Genomic DNA, 18,684 nt, shown 5'->3' with positions numbered 1-18,684 from the left:
TTGCAAGATACAGCAGTAATGTTGGTAATGATCAAGATTTTGCAAACCCCATTTTAAATGTGATGATTGTGAACATTCATAGTGCAGTCCTAGGATCACAGCTTGCACAGCAGCCAAGTGAATCTGAATACTTTTCATTGGAATGAGAGAAAAATTATGCAACAGTCTGAATTTAAATGATGGAAAAAGTTTGATTTCCCTCACTAGCTATACTTTAACAACCAAAATACCAATCATTAGATTCATTCACTGTCTCAAGAATGGGAAAATGTCAAAATTCTAATGAGCTACATCGGAGAAACAACATTGTCAACATTAATGATATTATCTTCCACCTATTGGGAAATCTGAAGAGATGAAGTATGATGAAATGAGAGGCTTATATAGATATTTATGTAAGAAGAGCCTTTGAGGTAGGCTCCCTGCCTACAGTTATTCTGTAAGTCCATTACCTTTATAAAATCCAACGGTCTAAGTGCCGACACACTCTTTCCCTTTTCAAATTCTGCTTTCCTTTAAATTGTACTTCTTTTCAATCACAAAAGTCATTATCAGGGCCTCCCTGGTGGTGTAAGGGATTGAGATGCAACCTATGAAGCTATCTGCAGCCACTGCAGCACAAGTTCGATCCCGGGCCAGGGAGATACCCACATGACACATCAGACCTCTGTCTTGCCCCACTGCTCTCCTCAGTAGTCTATTTCAGTCAATCCACCTGTTCTGTCCCCCACTCTGCTCTGGTGAATCCTTACCCCCACACACACACACACACACCTCTAGCCTGTACCCCAGCTCTTATATGTAGAAATAAATATATCTTTAAAAAGTCATTATCAAATGGCAGTGGAATTTTGGCTTTCATGAGAATTGTGTGCAAACAAGTGGGAGGGAAGGAAGAAAATGAAAGGGAAGATTAGCAAAAGAGGTAGAAGAACCTGGAAGAAGGGATCCCAACTGAGCAACTGAGAAAACAAATATAGGACTAAACTTAGCTCAAAGAAAAGCATTTTGGATGTGAGAATATGCACAAGTGTAGGTGTTTGCAGCTTTTTCATTTCACCTTCCTCCTGCTTCTCCAATTTCTCTCATTCCTTTGGAAATTTTGCTTGTTACGCAATATAATTTTCTGACCTCCAGTTCAGAAGACTTCAGTTGATGTTCTTTATCAAGGGAACTGGTTTGAGATTCCTTTTGATGTGTGCCTCATGGAGATAAGCCTTTGACAGATGCAGCAATTAGATATGAGCTACTTATACAACCCCTGGACTAAATTAATAAAAAGTTATAGAACTGCAAAAATAGAAAAGAATCTTAAGTACTAAAGTAGGATTCTTTAATAAAAGACATGAAGGAAGAATGGAGGCGATGGTTTATCTTTCACAAGAGCACCTGAATTATAGAAATTGGAAAGACAGTATTGCAAGTCAAACAAATATCTACCATAGGCAAAAACAAAGTTATGCTACAATTGTAATAAATGTTGCTCATATTCAATCTCAGTTCTTCGAGTCTGAACCATTAGGTTTTGTCATTTAAAATATTACCTCCCAATAAATTATAATAATGCTAACAGTCCACCAAGTGTTCTAGCATTTTTTGGATTGTTTTGTTTGTGTACTTTGTTGGGATCTTCAGGGTACTTGCTAGTAGTACAGGACTGCTGAAGGTTTGTTTGGAGATGAAAACAAAAATTTACTTTGTGGTTTTATGTCTTCTATGGTGACTCTAAATGTTATTTTTTAACCATAGGTTTCATGTAAAATGAATTGACAAATAGTGTCTAGGACTCCTGTCTCCCTTTTGTAGAACTGGTATCACACCTTAGTGATAAAGACTTTCCAACATTTTTTGATATTTATTCATATGTATATACTTAAGTATATACTATGTGCATTTATGTCTGCTTATTATAGAATATGTCTGATTGATATTATACAGTATGTGTATATAATGTAGATGCATATATAAAATTGCATATAGCTTGTAATTCCCTATTTAAATTTCACCTGAAAAGGCTTGAGCATTTGTTTAAATCTTCACAATAATTCGGTCTTCCACATGTAGAAAGAAAGCAAACATTACGTTATATAACATCATACTAGGAAATTTTAACTCTACCGTATTTCTGTGAAAAGGAATCTTACCCAAATAAGTCTGTTTTTAGAAATATAAAATGCTTTCAGTGTCATATACATAGTGTAATGAATCTGGGGGGAAAAGCTAGGAAACTAGGAAAAACTTTCCTACCTAAAGTCATTGGTTTCAAAATTTAATTCTCAGAGTACTTGTTTGGAACATCAGCAGAACTTTCAATCTACTGCCCATAGTACTTCTGTTTATACAGCAAATTATAGCTGTCTCCCCCACTGCATCATCTACCACACAAAATTGATCGATGAAAGTGGTTTGACTGCTTTAAATATCAATAAAACTTGTTTGGTTTAGACATTCTAGAACTGTGAACTTTGATGCAATTTTATTTTTTTTTTTGGGTCAATTAAACCATTTGCCTATATTCCCTCATGTGATATTAACCACCGGTGTGCATCATTCCAAGTGCATTTTCATATGGCTATTATTCTAGTTAATTTATCTTATCCCCTAGACAAGAATTAAATATTTATCTACTTAATATTTCTGTTAACTTGCATTCTCAGAAAGGATATGTAAGGTTCTATCAATGCCTACCTGTTTCTCAGAAATCTCTCATAAACTCTTTCCTGTAGTATGCAACAAATAAACAGGATTTTGCCCAGTGGATGTTAAAAAAATCTAGTTATTTGCTCACTTCTTTATAGTGTTTTTGAGTAAGTTTATTAATAGGAGTTTAGGGTATAAGTATATATTACTATTTATGTTATATTATAATTGTATAGTATATTTGTTGAATGTATTCTCATTTTATGCCATTCAAGTAATATTTTATATAATTAAATGTACAACTACCTTTTAAGAAGGAATTCAACCTGCATGTATTGGAAAGATATTTATATCCATTATCAAGAATGGTATCTATCACCTATTTTTTTTAAAGTAATTTATTTTTTATTTTTTATTTTTATTTATACAAGAGTTTATTTATACAGGCCAGAGGAATGGGAGGGTGAGAGGATTCACAATAGACAGAGCGGGGAGCAGAACAGGCAGACCTACTGAAATACACTGCTGAAGGGAGCAGCGGGCGAGATAGGAGAGGTCTGCTGCACCATGTGGTTATCTCCCCTGCCAGCCAGAAATTGAACCCGCGCTGCAGAAGCTGCAGACAGCTTCACAGCGCTGCACTCAACCTGCTGCACCACTGGGAAGGCCTACCTATCTTCTTAAAAGTTTAAGATTAACCAAAATAGCTCTTTATTGTCTTATGATTGAATGAATAGGCAACTTAAATGCAACAAGTGTAATGACTAACTGGATTCACAGAGCACCAAGTTCTGAGTCACTGTCTAGATGTTAGCTTTGATTTTAAAACTGTAACCTCCAGAGGTCCTCAGGTATTTGGGGAGTCCATTATTAAGAGCCTACATCAACTTCACCTTGAAATTCAAGCAAATCTGAGTGTATGCTGAAGGTCCATATTACATCGTGTCTAAAAGTCTCTCCCAAGAGAACTGGTCTCTCAATGGGCACTTCCATTTCCAAGGATAGATATCCATCATTGGTGGGGAGGAATAATGTTCGTATTACAATGTGCTGACTATTCAGATAGACACAGAAATGCCTGCTACTACAGGAGTCTCTAACAATGAGAACAATTAGTGAGCTCTCCCACTAAGATTCAAGAAAGGTTAAGTTTCTCTAACTGGTCTTAAGTTCATGCAAGGATATTCAAGTGTATGGTTGGTGGTATTGAAAAGGTACAGGAGATCTGTAAGATATCTTTCTGGAGTAAAAAATAATACCCCACCTGATATAAAGCAACTTAATGCATTAGTTTTGTCTTACAAAATGTGTTTTAAAAAAATAAAATAGTTTTACTTATTTATGCATGCAAGAACTGGGGTACAGGCCAGAGGTGTGGGGGTGAGAGGATTCACCAGGACTTAGTGGGGAACAGAATAGGCAGACTGACTGAAACACACTGCTGAGGGGAGCAGCTGGCAAGACAAGAGAGGTCTGCCACACCGTGTGGGATTCTCACCGGCTGGCCGGGATCGAACCTATGCTGCAGAGGCTGTGGACAGCCTCACAGAGCTGCGCTCAACCACCTGTGCCATAAGGTGAGGCTGTTTTCATTTGAGAATAGACTAAACATTTGCATGGATTTTCAAGGTAAACAGAAGTCTAGAGAAATCATCAGTGTTGTGGCTTCCCTGGTGGCGCAAGGGGTTATGTTCAACACTATGAAGCAATCCGCAGCTACTGCAGCAAGAGTTCGATCCCCAGCCAGGGAGGTGACCCATCAACACTAGCAAGCAATCCGCAGCTACTGTAGCAAGATTTTGATCCCCAGTCAAGGAGGTGACCCACATGGCACAGCAGACCTCTCCTGTCTCACCCGCTGCTCCCCTCAGCAGTGTATTTCAGGCAACCTGCCTGTTCTGCTTCCCACACTGTCTCTGATGAATCATCTCATCCCTCCCACCTCTGGCCTCTACTCCAGTTCTTGTATGCGTAAGTAACAAAAAAAAAAAAAAGAAAGAAATCTTCAGTGTTACTACTTGCCTCTTCTTGCAGGGATGTGCTAATGGAAAAACTTGAGGAGCAATGGTCAAGATTAGGAACATCAGGCCTCCCTGGTGGTGCAGGGCGTTAAGACGCAGCACTATGAAGCAATCAGCAGCCACTGCTGCACGAGTTCCATCTCAGCAGCGCATTTCAGTACATCTGCCTGTTCTGCTCTCTACTCTGTCTTTGGCGAATCCTCTCACCACCCGCACTCTGGACTGTAGCCCAGTTTTTGCGTGCATAAATAAATCTTAAAAAAAAAAGATTAGAAATATCAAACAGTAAGTGCTGCCATGGGGAGAAAAAGTTGCTCATTGGGGTCAGCAGCAAATTCTATTAGGATAATGAATACATTGAGATGGAGCTGCTCTTAGGATTCTATCATAAATTATACTATATGTAGATTTTATCCATATGTTATCACAAGATATGTACAGCATTTTAATGAAAAGCATTAATTTCTTTATAGATTTAATTCTGTGAAACAGACCGACACTGACTTTCCCATTTACTTGACACCAATGTTGGGCATCTAGAATGTGCCAGATGCTGTGGCAAACATCAAAGACAAAAAAAAAAAAAAAAAACCCTTGAATTCAACAAGTGTTACTACAAACCAGCAAAGTAACACTATTACAATTGTTTCACAAAGTTATGTCAATAACTAAGCAAAGTCTCCAGGTGTACCTAAGTTTCACATATCCCAGTTGACTGCTATGACCAACATTTCTTAGAAAAGCCTGATAATAGTTATGAGAGATAATCTAAGATTATTATTACTAGACAGACAAGTTACCCTGCACAATTAAAATACCACCAACTTAGAATGTTAGTATATTTGTCTTTCTGCAATTATGGTTCACATATAGAGATGAGTATGGTGGCCTCTTTGGCCACCATTTTGTTATCTATGGTTCTGTATTCCTAAGCAAGGTCAGAACTGCCCATTCAATTAGTTATAGGAGCCCAACCCTGCAAGGTGCCTTTCAAGTCAATCAGGAGCAGTAAGCTTGATCACTATGGGAAGCCTATGCATCACAAGATATGAGGGGGGAGGTTCAGGAAGGACTGATGTAAGACAAGGGGCCCCAGGCCCCAGGAGCTAATCAGTGGAACACCTTGTTGATAACATTGAAACCCTGGCTAGGGATCTAGGTCTTGATCTCAATTACAATATCTAGTCATCCAGGAGATGAGAACTGCCTGGAGGGCAGACTCACAATCCCTGACACTACAGATGAAAATACATTTTCTAATTTCACCCTGCTGCTTTTCCTTTTTTCCTCCTTCCCCTTACAACTGATCTGTATGTTTATTCTATCAATAAAAAGGCCAGGATCTTGCTCTTCAGCAGCATCCTGCATCATGCAGCCTGCTCCATGACTCCCATTTCTCTAACAGTGTGGTGTTGCCAACTAACAGAGTGTGATATATACTATATGTATCTCTTTGATTTTAACTATATATATATATATACACACACACACAATAATTTAAATTGCAACACTTAGGGTCCAATACTGTAAATAAACCTTAAGTTGATGTTTACAGTTAACTAAAATAGTTTTTTAATGTAAAGTTCATAAGTTATACTTGTCTGATAGTTACTGTTATAACATGCCATTTTTTGGGCTAAGAAAAACCAATTCTCATTTTTCATGCTTATGATAGAATCTATCTATAACTGACCACCGGAAAATATTCAAATAGAGATCATGAACTTTGAACATTAGTTTTGTTTTTGATGTAGAAAATTTTTACATAAATATCATCACCTCCAAGTACTCTAAAGGTAACATTGAAGTAAGTTATTTGTCAAAGTGAATTTATGGATAATTGTTCCCTTAATGACCTGTTAACAGTAGATTTTTTTTTAATTTAGTAAATGCCCAATGTTATCTATTTTGTAATTTCTCCAGAGCCCTAATTATAGCAAACTCATATTTGAGATCTGTATTTATGTTTATAAATCTCATATATATATAAACTCCATATATCTCCATGCATTTACATAATTATACAAGGAAATGAAAAAAAAGGAAACATTTGAAAATCTATCCAAGAAGTTTGTTTATATTGTAATATAAGACAATTTATCAGAAGTACTTCCTACCTTCATATTCTTATGTTTGTAAGTTTGTCTTATTTTTCCTATCAGCAGCTCTGATTTATCCATTTAAAATTATGTTATTTCATTTTTTGTTGCTTGTTTATTATCAGCATGTATTTTTGGAAAATTTTACTCAGTTTTTTTTTTAATTGACAAGATTTCATCTTGGTTTGTTAGAGAGAACCAGCTGTTTTCTTGAAAGATAATTTTCTGAAGCTGTTGTGTGCCATAATTACACTGCAATTACACAGCAATATCCATAAAAGCAGATGAGAAGTCTATGTGTCCTTTTACCTCATTAGAAGTCGCAAAAATGATAGATGCTGCCTATCTTAGTTTGACTATTGCCCTCTATTGGCAAATTCACACTCTGGCATCATCCAAAAGATAGCAGCAATAAAATGAGATAAATTTTTGTATTTTAAAAAATAGTGACATTGTGGGTCAGAAGGTAACACTAATAAAAGTTTCAAAAGAAACTTCATTACAATTAGAATTTAAAACCTAACTTTAAAATCTAGCTATTAAAAAAAGTCACTTAAGATGTGTGAATTGGGGCTTTTCTCTAGCACCATGTTACAGAGCACTAATCTTTTCTCCCTCACTTGAAATCTACTTGAATCATACACCTTTTTCAGTACAAAAACTAGTTGGATCTTTTCCTTGTTCTCAGCGTGTGTCCTCCTGTTTGAAGCAATCCTCTCTAAGAAAATTAAGATTTTTAAGTCTCCCACCACTTCCAAAAAAAAGCAATTAAATGTTACCTTTAATATCACAGTGATTAAAAAAAGCTTGATTAGTCATAGAAAAGAGAAAAATTCCTGTCTAATATATCACTCAGAAGGATTTTCATTGTAGGAGTCAATAAATATTACATATTATGAGTGAGAATGCAAGTGTGAGAAAGCAAGCTTCACAGAACTTAGCTCAAGTGTGCAACATATAATTTGAGCTTATGATGGGAAAAGTGCACGTGTACAAATAAACACCATCTCTCACGTACCTTTGGTTCTCAATGGCAGCTGGAGAATATAGTGTTTTAATAATATTTATTTTGGAAGAGGTGGCAGGAAGTAATTTAGATTTGTAGCCAGTTAGGCAATTGGAGAAAACAGATTTTTTATGAGTCCTTTTATGACCTTCTAAGAATCTTAACATCTGACAGATTTCAAGATAGTATTCTAAATTTCAGTTTCACCATTTACACCAAGTAGACTGCTGTATTTCCATGTAATATTCTTAATATAATTGTTGGCTGTGCAGCAAACTTAGATAAGTTTAGTTACAAAGTTTCTGGATTGATGTCAGATTTAGGAGCTGAGAATTAAAATTAGTTCATTTCTTTGCCAACACTAACACAACTCTTGGCGCACATTTCCTCAGATGCACTAAAATGGTGACAGCTTAGATAACCACTGGGGAAGTTTTCTCTATAAGAGCTAAGATTCATTTAACAACTTCAGCTTAGCATGATCCCACCTCGATTGCCTCTTCCTTTGTTTAATTAATAACACCATTGCCTTTTTGAGAAGATTTGTCTCACAAAACAAACAAATTTCAGGCAGAACCCATAGTTCTACAGAAAAGAAAAAAATTACATGCCTGTAATAGCTCATCTTGTTTTTGTTCCTCTTTTGCCAAATGTCTGTTTGCACCTATATAGCATTTTTTGAAGTGAAACATAACTGCATAATTGACAGGCTCTTTTCCTTTCTAGCAATTTCAGTCACTGACTGTGACCCAGTGTTGATTAGTCTTTAGCAGTTGACAAAACTATACAGGCTGCACATTCAGATAATAACCTTTCCAGTTGTCGTGACAAGCACCTAGTAATATACAAAGTTGGACCCCTCATTATTTAACTTGTTAGTAGATAGGTAAAAAAGGCCATTTCTTTTGGCTTTCACTTCTTGATTGACTTGTTTTACTAATGTTAATCTATCTAAGCCATAATTCAAGTATTGTTCTAATACTGAAATATAATACTCTTCATATACCGATATTCTGAATGACCAATAAAATCACATGCAATACTTATGTATTAGTCATTCGTTCTTTAAACGAATGTGGGTCAGGCACAATTACACATGTAGGAGATATAGTCATGAATAAAATAACAAACAAAAGTCCCTGCCCCTATGTGACTTATTTTCTACTGGAGGTGTACAGAAAATAAATAATCAAGCATTCACCATGTCAAGTGGTGCTATCTTAAAAAAAAAATTATATCCTAGAGCTCGAGTAGAGAAACAGAACTACACAAATGGTGTAGAATCAAGGGGCTTTTATAGAGACTGAATCTATCAACAATATGTCAAGAACATTTTGACTTTGCACTGATGGTTGGCCTTAAGTTTTCAGTGCTAGTGGTTGGGGAGAAAATATGGATGGAGGCAGGGGAGACAAGAATGAAACAGATTCCAGAGGCCTCCATGGTGGAGCAAGGGGTTGAGATGCAGCACTATGAAGCTATCTGCAGCCACTGCAGCACAACTTCGATCCCTGGCCAGGGAGGTGACCCCCCATGGTGCAGATCTCTCCTATCTTGCCCACTGCTCCCCTCAGCAGTGTATTTTAGTAGATCTGCTTGTTCTGCTCCCCACCTGTCTCTGGTGAATTCTCTTACTCCCTCATCTCTGGCCTGCACCCCAGCTTTTTTTTAAAGATTTATTTACTTATGCATACAAGAGGTGGGGTACAAGTGTGAGAGGATTCACCAGAGACAGAGTGGGGAACAGGCAGATTGACCGAAGTACACTGCTGAGGGGAGCAGCTGGCCAGACAGGAGGGGTCTGCGGCTCCATGTGGGAATCTCCCTGGCTGGCCGGGAATCAAACTCATGCTGCAGAGGCTGCAGATTGCTTAACCTGCAGTGTTTAACCACTTGTGCCACCAGGGAGGCCTAAATAAACATATAATAAATTAAAAAAAAGATCCCTGGGAAGAATGAGATAGATTCCTTAAGTTACATTGGTCCAGTATCCATGAGAACATACTGGAACCCAACTTAGTCTCTCAATACACTCAACAAAGACCACTTGCAGAGGGAGGTGGTTATCTTCCCTGTTGAACTGCACATATGCATAGACCAGGATTCTAAGAAACTAAAGGTGCCAGTTACTGGGAACAGGCAAAGAAACTGGCATCAGTGGGGCTGGTCTGCTGCCTGAAAACAATCTGAGTTACAGCCCTATGGACAAGGTGCAACTGTATTGGCACCACACACAGACTACGAGTGTAAAGGTTACAGATTCATGTTCCCTTTCAAATCTCTGAAAAACTTCTCCTGTGGCCAAACCTAACCTGGAATCACAGAGGTAAGGGACTGTGAGAAGCATAGTAAGTGTAGCAGAATTGAGAAAGCACGAAACTCTATATACTGGTGGTGATATCAAGTAGGCAGTTGGATTTATGAATATCATTTTTCAGAACTGTCTAACTAGACATTATAAACATGGTAGTCTGTAGCACAGGGATAGTTAAAGCTATAAAATGGTCAAGGTCATCTTGAGGGAGATCAAGAATAAAGTAGATCCTGGTAACATTTCAGTGTTTTGAAGTCTGGGGGATCTAAGGAATTGGTTAAGATTCAGAATAACTGAATGAGAGAGAGAATCGTAGTTTCCAAAAAAGAGTAAAATGTGTTTCAAGCAGGAAAGACAAAGCACAACTCTTTCCACAGCTAATGACAATTGCTGAGTACATGAGGCTGGACCACAGCATAATTGTGCAATGTGGGGACCTTGCAGAGCTTTTTCTACATATATAATTTTATGGCCTAACTGGGTTCAAGAGAGATGGGAGAAAATCTAATGGAAATGGTGCACAGTCTGGTACTTTAAGAAATTTTGCAGTAAAAATAGAATTGAGAAATAGGCAGCAGAAAGGGCACGAGATATTGTCTGTATGCCTTTTAATATTAAATAAATTGTACTATGTTACACATGTTTACATGCTGAGGGGAATGTACCATTAGAGCAAAACATTTATGAAGACCCAAAGATAATTTTTTTTTTTAATAGAGGCATGTTTTATTTATTTATTTGTTTGTTTGTTTGTTTATACATGCACTGGGTACAGTCAGAAGCGCGGGAGGGTGAGAGAATTCACCAGAGTCAGAGCAGGGAGCAGAGGGTGGCAGCAGAGATCTGCGGGCCATGTGGGACCCTCCTCCGGTGTCCGGGGAGCAGCCGGGGATCGAACCGGCGCCGCAGAGGCCGCGGGCAGCTTCGCAACCCAGCGCTCAACCACTGCGCCACCGGGGAGGACCGATAAATATAATTTTAATGGCAAAAATATTCTGAAAGTGGGCCTCCCCGGTGGCGCAGTAGTTGAGCGCTGGGTTGCGAAGCTGCCCGCGGCCTCTGAGGTGCCAGTTCGATCCCCGGCTGCTCCCCGGCCACCGGAGGAGGGTCCCGCATGGCGCGCAGACCTCTCCAGCCGCCTGCTGCTCCCCTCAGCAGTGTACTTCGGACCTTTTGGCTGCTCTGCTTCCTGCTCTGGCTCTGGTGAATTCTCTCACCCTCCCGCGCTTTTGACTGTACCCAGTGCATGTATAAACAAAACAAACAAACAAATAAATAAAACATGCCTCTATTAAAAAAAAAAAAATTCTGAAAGTGGGGCCTCCCTGATGGCACAGGGGTTAAGATGCAGCACTGTGAAGCTGTCCATAGTCACTGCAGCACAAGTTCGATCCCCGGCCAGGAAGTTGACCCACATGGCACAGCAGACCTCTCCTGACTCACCTACTGCTCCCCTCAGCAGTGTATTTCAGTACATCTGCCTGTTCTGTTCCCTGCTCTGTCTCTGGTGAATCCTCTTACCCCCCACACCTCTGGCCTGTACCCCACTTCTTGTATGCATAAAATCTTTAAAATAGCTAAGCTATGGAAACAACCCAAATGCCCAAAAATAGATGACTGGATCAAGAAGATGTGGTATATATGCAAATAGAATATTACTCAGCAATCAAAAAAAAAAAAATTCATGCAATTTGCATCAACATGGATGGAACTGGAAGGGATCATACCCAGCAAAATAAGCCAGAAAGAAAAAGATAAATACCGGATGGTCTCACTCGTAGCAGGAATTTAGAAAACCCAAATAAGGGACCAGGAAAAAGACTAATTATAATAAAGAAAAAAATTCACAATCAACAAGCAACTATAAACCAGAGACACACTATGGGGGGGGGGAGGAAGAAAAAGGATAGGGTCAAAATAAGGGGGGGGTGCAATTGTATGGGGAATATAACCAAAATGAAAATGCATACATTGTGCAAAAATTAAAAATGATGTAAGAAGTATTTAAAATAAACATTTTAAAAAATAAAATTACATTTTGGAAATAAAAAAAATATATATTCTGAAAGTGTTTTTTTCTGTCCAATCTGTAATTTTGAAAACAGAATTTGGTGTGACAGTTTAAGCTATGTTGGCATTATTCCCAAGGCTGGCCCTGACAGAATTCAGGAAAAACAGAATGTAAGATTAAAGTATCAATGATGAGGTACTAGGAAATTCTGTCAGAAAAGGAGTATTTGGGGGAATAAGACTGTTTTAGGGAAGAAGAGTCAAGTAAACTTAGGGGGGTGAACTAATTACCTAGGAGAACTGCTACAAGACAGAATATGAGACCAAGCATACAAAAGTACGAGGTAACTGAAAAGGAGGAATCTGAAAGGTGATGTTTTAAGGGGGAAAAAACATCAGCTGGAGCTCGCTTGTAAGTTACCTCAATTTAGTGAGCTCCCATTTGGAATTACTTATTTCAAGGGTAGAACTGAATGACCATTTCAGACCTGAAAATCTATCAAGTAATTTCTTGTTTCAGTAATTTTTTTCAGTTTCTCTTACTTTTCCCCTGAATCATTTTACTAGCACCCTAAGTTGTTTTTACCTTCAATATTCAACTGATTTCTCGCGTTTGCTGTTTGAAGCACAATTCTTATTTTACTGCCATTCTGCTGAAAACAATTCAGAAATATTTCTAACAAGATTGACAAACTTTTGCTTCAAGGTTTCCTAAAGGTTTTAGGCTTATGATCTGTCACGACTCAACTTGCATGTTGTAGTACACAGGCTTAGATGACACACTTTAAAATGGGGTGTCTCTTTACAATAAAAATCTAACTGAAAAAGCCAAAGGGCAAACAACAGACCATAGTTTTCAATTCCTAACCCTGACCTACAAGATAAAAATCCAAATGACATAGTTGCTTTTTAAGGTGCTGTATTATTACCCAATTCACCTCTTCAACTCTAGCATCCCTGTTATAAAATAACCCACTGATGAAGAGGTCATTTCAATGACTTGATGCAATCTATCCCAAACTTCCAACAGCCTCAAAAAATACGTTTACTGCTCTTAGAGAACTCTAGCATCTTTCATTCCCACCCCCACCCCCCCACCCCAACACACACACATGTATGAATGTACTAAAATCAAAGGATGGTAGTGGTAGTAATAGCTTGCAAGTTGTTTCAACCAATTAATACTTACTCCTCATGAGAAATATCCTGATGTAATTAGTTTATTCTCAAGTAACAATTACAATACCTTTTATGTGCGCTCACACATACTGTGGTTACAAAACGACCTAGCTCCTTAGAGAAAATTAGATTTTGTAAATAGAGACTCAAGTTAGACTCACAGGTTTATCACTCCAGTTGTTTGTTATCCTGGGTAACTTTTAACACCATTTTACTTCCGTATTCTTTGTGAAAGAATGTGGTTCTGAACCCTTTTAAGTAGTAATTAATGTCATTTTACTTATATATTTTGTTAAACATTTTATTGTGAAAAAAATTTTACATTCTTAGTTATACTATATATAGGCTTGAATGTAAAGCATACAATTTTTTTTCTATACATCCCAAAGGGCAAGTTTATTATAAAAGGGAGAGAATAAAGGGCAGTGGCATAGACAAATGGGCAGAAAAAGCTGCCCCTGAAAGGAAGAGTTTTGCTAAAAGAGGCTGCATAGGCACAGGTGGGCAGAAGGGCTGCTACCTAAAGCATAGTTTTCTCTCGACAAAAATCCTGATTTTTGACAACTATCATTCCTCTGTTCTTATGATGCCATATATCACTAAGTATGATTAATAATGTCACAGTCCTTCAAATATCTTTTGGATGTCAAATGACAAATCTCTTTGAAACTTCTCAATCAACTGGTGTCTTGTTAGTCTGTTAAGAGCAATTAACACAAGCTGCCAAAACACACAAATGCCATAATGTCAGTAACTCCAAACAACTAGCTTTCCAACTTTGCCCTAAACTAGCGTCCGGAAATACAGATCTCATTTTTATGCCAACCACCTCAGGATCCGTCACTTTCAGTCACATGAAAGTCAGAGAATGTAAGAAAAACAGTTACTATGCTGGAATTTATGCAACACAAAACCAACCACCTCACATTTCCCAACTCAGTCACACAGCACCAAAATTATTGCTAGGGAGGCTGGGAAATGTAGTCCTCCGGTGTCCAGGAGGAGGAAATAGCGCAAAACACTTTTCAAAATGTTATTTAAGATTAGTGTATAGTTAAAATCAGGGGAAAAAGTTTATAATATCATCATTGGTAACATTGTGTAGACTATACTCATGTGAGTTATTTGTTTCAAACATCCATGATATATTTCCCACTGATCATGAACCACCAATTTCCCAGCACCATAGATTTTGAGTTTATTACCCCCTTAGCATGAAATAGCAAGCTTGTCACAGGTCAGTTTTGTGTTTTATCAGAATATGACCTTTGATCTAACCTTATTTTCAACATTTACTCAAGGAATCTCTAAGTCTAGCAATTCAACTATACAGGATCCAAGTTAAACAGGACATACCAATAACCAATCTTCAATGAAAGATTGGGTTTACTTACTTATCTGTAATTGATGGATGCAGCTTTCCTACAGAATGGGGACTTGATTAGGGAGAAATAAATGCTGAAAAGCCAAGTCTCCCTCAGCTGAGGTGGTCTACACCCATTTGGGAATCTCACTCCTGACCTTTCAAATGCTGAGTGTGACCGGATGGCTCACAGGGAATTGAGCCTGAAGGTTAAAAGACCTTTGATATGCTATTACTCCACCCGTGGTTGCCTAGGCTATATTCTTCCCGAAATGTAAATGAGTTTGGTGGTAGGAAAATTTGCTGGTACTGGGACTTTATTTTATCCATGCCTCTGGTTGACAGGACAGATAGGAATAACAAAAAGGCAGAAAGAAAAAAGAAATGGTATGCTAGGTAGCAACAAGCGCTTAAAAGAACAAATAAGGCCAAGAAAGGGGCCATGTAAAATGACGACAGGACGCTGCAAATTTTTAGATAAGGTCTACAGCCAAGGTCAAATAAAAACAACCTGAAAAAACAATGAGGGACAAAAACATGGAAGAATCTGGAGGAATTTCATTTCTGAAACCCACAACATGCAATGCAAAGGCCCTAGGAATAAAGCATGTCTCAACCATTTTGCTTTTGGTCTTTGGCTCTTGCTGTTTTTCCCGTCCCACCAATTGGGTCAACAGATCAAAGCACTGAAATGAAAAGACTTAACTTTTTTTTTCTTTTTAGTCTGGCACAATTCAGTAAACTTCAGGGAAAACCAATAACTAACTCCTTTGTAGATTTTTAATTTGATGTTGTAACATGTCTTAGATAACTCAATTCTGAGGAGCTAATGCATGGTATATTACCTAAACACTGACTGCTTTTGCATTACTTCTAAAACATCTAATATTCACAATTCATTAATCTATAAAACAATTTATTTATTTTCAAAAATAGCGTAGTCATCCATACTACTGAGTAAATTTAAACCTGTTAGTCCACCTGTTATTTGTCAATGAAATTACAATTTCGGATATACAAGAAAAGTACTGACTCAATACTTTTTTACCTTTGCTTGCTCTCTGTGTTTTCCCCCTTTTCTTTGCTCCCCACTCTGCTGAGAGATTTATTGATTCAAACTAAAGTAAAGTAAAAGGAAAAAAAGACGGCCCATTGTTCTAGTATCATTTTGCTGTTAAACACTCTATTAGTTCACTTTTGCTGCTTTAACAAATTGCCAAACACTTTTAAAACAAAAAAAAAATTATCTTACTGTTCTGAAGGTCAGAAGTTGAAGGTGGGTTTTGCAAGACTCAAATCCAGGTGCCGCCAGAGCTGCGTTGCTTTGTGAAGGATCCTGAAGCAAATTTGTTTCCTTGCTTTTTTGTCCTGTTAGAGGCTGCATTCCTTGACTCCTTACCCCATTCCTGTTTTCAAATCTACGGAGCTCAGACTGAGTCTTCCTCAAGCCGCCATTTCTCTGGTTCTCTCTCGTTTGCCTCCCTCTTGCATTTAAAAAGACCCCTGTGATTGCATTGAATTCATCTGGGTAATCCTTGATACTCTCTTCATCTCAAGGTCTGTTGATTAGCAACCTTATTTCCAACTGTAACTTTAATTCCCTTCACCCTGCGAGCTAATGTAAGTCAGAGGTTTTAGGATTCAAAATGTGGGCATCTTTTGGGGGCCATGCTGCTGTTTGCCACAAACACCTTGATTCAATTACTGCTTGATTAAATAATGTGAAAAGCTTGCATTTGCAATTTCATCAGTATATGGGTTTGCTGTGAGGGACTGAAGTCTGGTATTTCAAATTTTTTTCTAATTATAGATTTTTTTGTAATTAACCTACTTGGGTGTTACTTAACTAATATTTTTATTCTTCTTAACACAGTTATGACCTTCATGTAGGGATGCCTCAAAAACATATTTAAGTATTTCAGTACACTTTCTTCCTTGAAAGAGAGTGCATGCTTTTCTGTCGCAAAAGAGATTCTGATTTGTTGGATCTAATTTGCCTTATTTAATAAGGTTAAAAACTAAGCCCCCCACCCCTTCCCCAACTGGAAGGTTTTGGAGGCTTGAATAGCTAAAGGCAATTGATAAGGTTGCTAAGGAAACCAGGCAATAATACTGAACACTCTGACCATGGATGTGGAAGCAGGGCCAGGACACATTCTGCGTCAAAAGTCAATGTCCAAGACCAGACATCTCAGCAATAAGTGGCCCAAACCAGCTCCCCAGTCATGAAAAGTCCACGAAAACAGGTTATAAGAGGGAGCCCCAAATTCTTCTTTAGGTGCAGACTTTTCTCCCTTCTTGCCCGCTGTTCCCCTTAGCAGTGTATTTTAATAAATCCGCCTTTTGTGTTCTCCACTCTGTCTCTGGTGATTTCTTTCACTCCCACCACACCTCTACCTTACACCCCGATTCTCCCCACAAGACATAATTGAACTGCTTGATCATGACACCTGGGTGCTGAGTCCATCATTTTTGGTTCCGACTTCATCAACACATCAAATCTTATTGTGTATTATTTCAAATTAAAATGTTTCTTAAAAGAAATGCTTTGTGCCTAATTTTTCCTACTCCCCACTTCCGATAATATTTTTCTCTAGAATCCTGGGAAATTATGACTCTTTTAATTGACTTTAGGAATATTTTTCCTACCCCAAATGAAGTTTAAGAACAAACAAAAATTATAATGGACCTAAAGAAAGCATAAAATACGAAATTATGTAGACTTCTTAGAAATTTAAAACTATGTTGCACATGAATCTGGATTTTGTAGTTTCTTTGTTTAGTAACAGATGCACTCCAGAAAAGTATGGATGCTTTGAAGATGCTCTTGTTTTATTTTCTTAAACACAAGTCATTTGGTTTCTTTGTCTCATCCTTGTTCTGACCTTATGCCTATCACACTTGACTGAAAATAGAGCATTATTTACAGGGTAAATGGGAAGAGAAAAATCAATATTGTCTTAAACATAAATCATCAAAAAGATGCCATGCAAATGATAAGAAAGGAGAAGGTGAAGGACTTAGTTATTTTTAATCAAGTTTGTTTTAAATAAACAGTGATTTGTATGGCAAAGTGAAAACTTGATTTTCAATACTTTGGGAAAACATCAGATGACAGCATGGCATTAGGGTAAATGCTATTGATTTAACTGTTTCAACTGTTATTGTTTCAACTGTTTCAACTGTTATTGTTTCAACTGTTAATAATTTTAATCTGAGTCCTTTAAACAAAACTGTTTAATTTTAAGCAATTCTTTTCCTTAACACAATCATACATTACAGTGTTGCTCCAGACTTACTTTCAAATACTCAGCAGATAATACTCTGCGTGAATTTCTCAAAGAACTCCATCAGTTGACAGTAGAGATGATTTCTATGGATTCTTAAAAAAGTACTAGAACTCTGCTCTTAAAGACAAGGTGTCATGTTGAATTGCTGCCCCATCAGGGATCCATTCAACATACATTAATACCAAGTTCTATGGGGGTGCTAAAAAAAATAGGAGTTCTCGCTTTTTTTTTTTTTAAAAGATTCTTTTTTTTTTTGCACAGAAGAACTGGGGTGTAGGCCAGAGGTGCAGGGAGTGAGAGGATTCACCAGAGGCAGAGTGGGGGACAGAACAGGTAGACTGACTGAAATACGCTGCTGAGGAGAGCAGCGGAATAGACAGGAGAGGTCTGTTATGCTTATGTGGGTTAGCTGCCAGGCCTGGGATCAAACTCAGGCCCAAATGGTAATGGCTGAAATTTAGCCCTTAGGCCACCAGCGAGGCCCAGGAGTTTCCACTTTTAAAATTTCAGAATTCAGTGGGGAAAAGAAGATAAAAAACATAAAATTATATAAGAATCTTATATAATGCAAGGGGAAACACAACTATTAGGGAACTCAGAGGAACAAATGTTCATGTACATATTTTAGGTTTACACAGCTCATGTTAAAATACACAACATTTTACATTTCTAAATTAGACCAGACTATCCACATGTGGTGTAAAGGTAATGATGGTGAGCATAATTTGATCAGATAAATTTCAGCAGATCCCATTGTTGAAT

General features: G+C 37.7%; 1 pseudogene; it reads right to left on the bottom strand.

Moving 5' to 3' along the window:
• Positions 1-16,210, bottom strand: part of LOC119247318 (60S ribosomal protein L7-like) — a 190,506-nt pseudogene extending 174,296 nt beyond the window's left edge.
• Positions 16,211-18,684: the final 2,474 nt, after the last annotated feature.

Source organism: Talpa occidentalis, unplaced genomic scaffold, assembly GCF_014898055.3.
Source record: "Talpa occidentalis isolate TD23 unplaced genomic scaffold, MPIMG_talOcc4v2.1, whole genome shotgun sequence".
Lineage (NCBI taxonomy): Eukaryota > Metazoa > Chordata > Mammalia > Eulipotyphla > Talpidae > Talpa > Talpa occidentalis.
The sequence above is the reverse complement of the archived record's forward strand: the minus strand, read 5'-3'. Positions and strand labels throughout refer to the sequence as shown.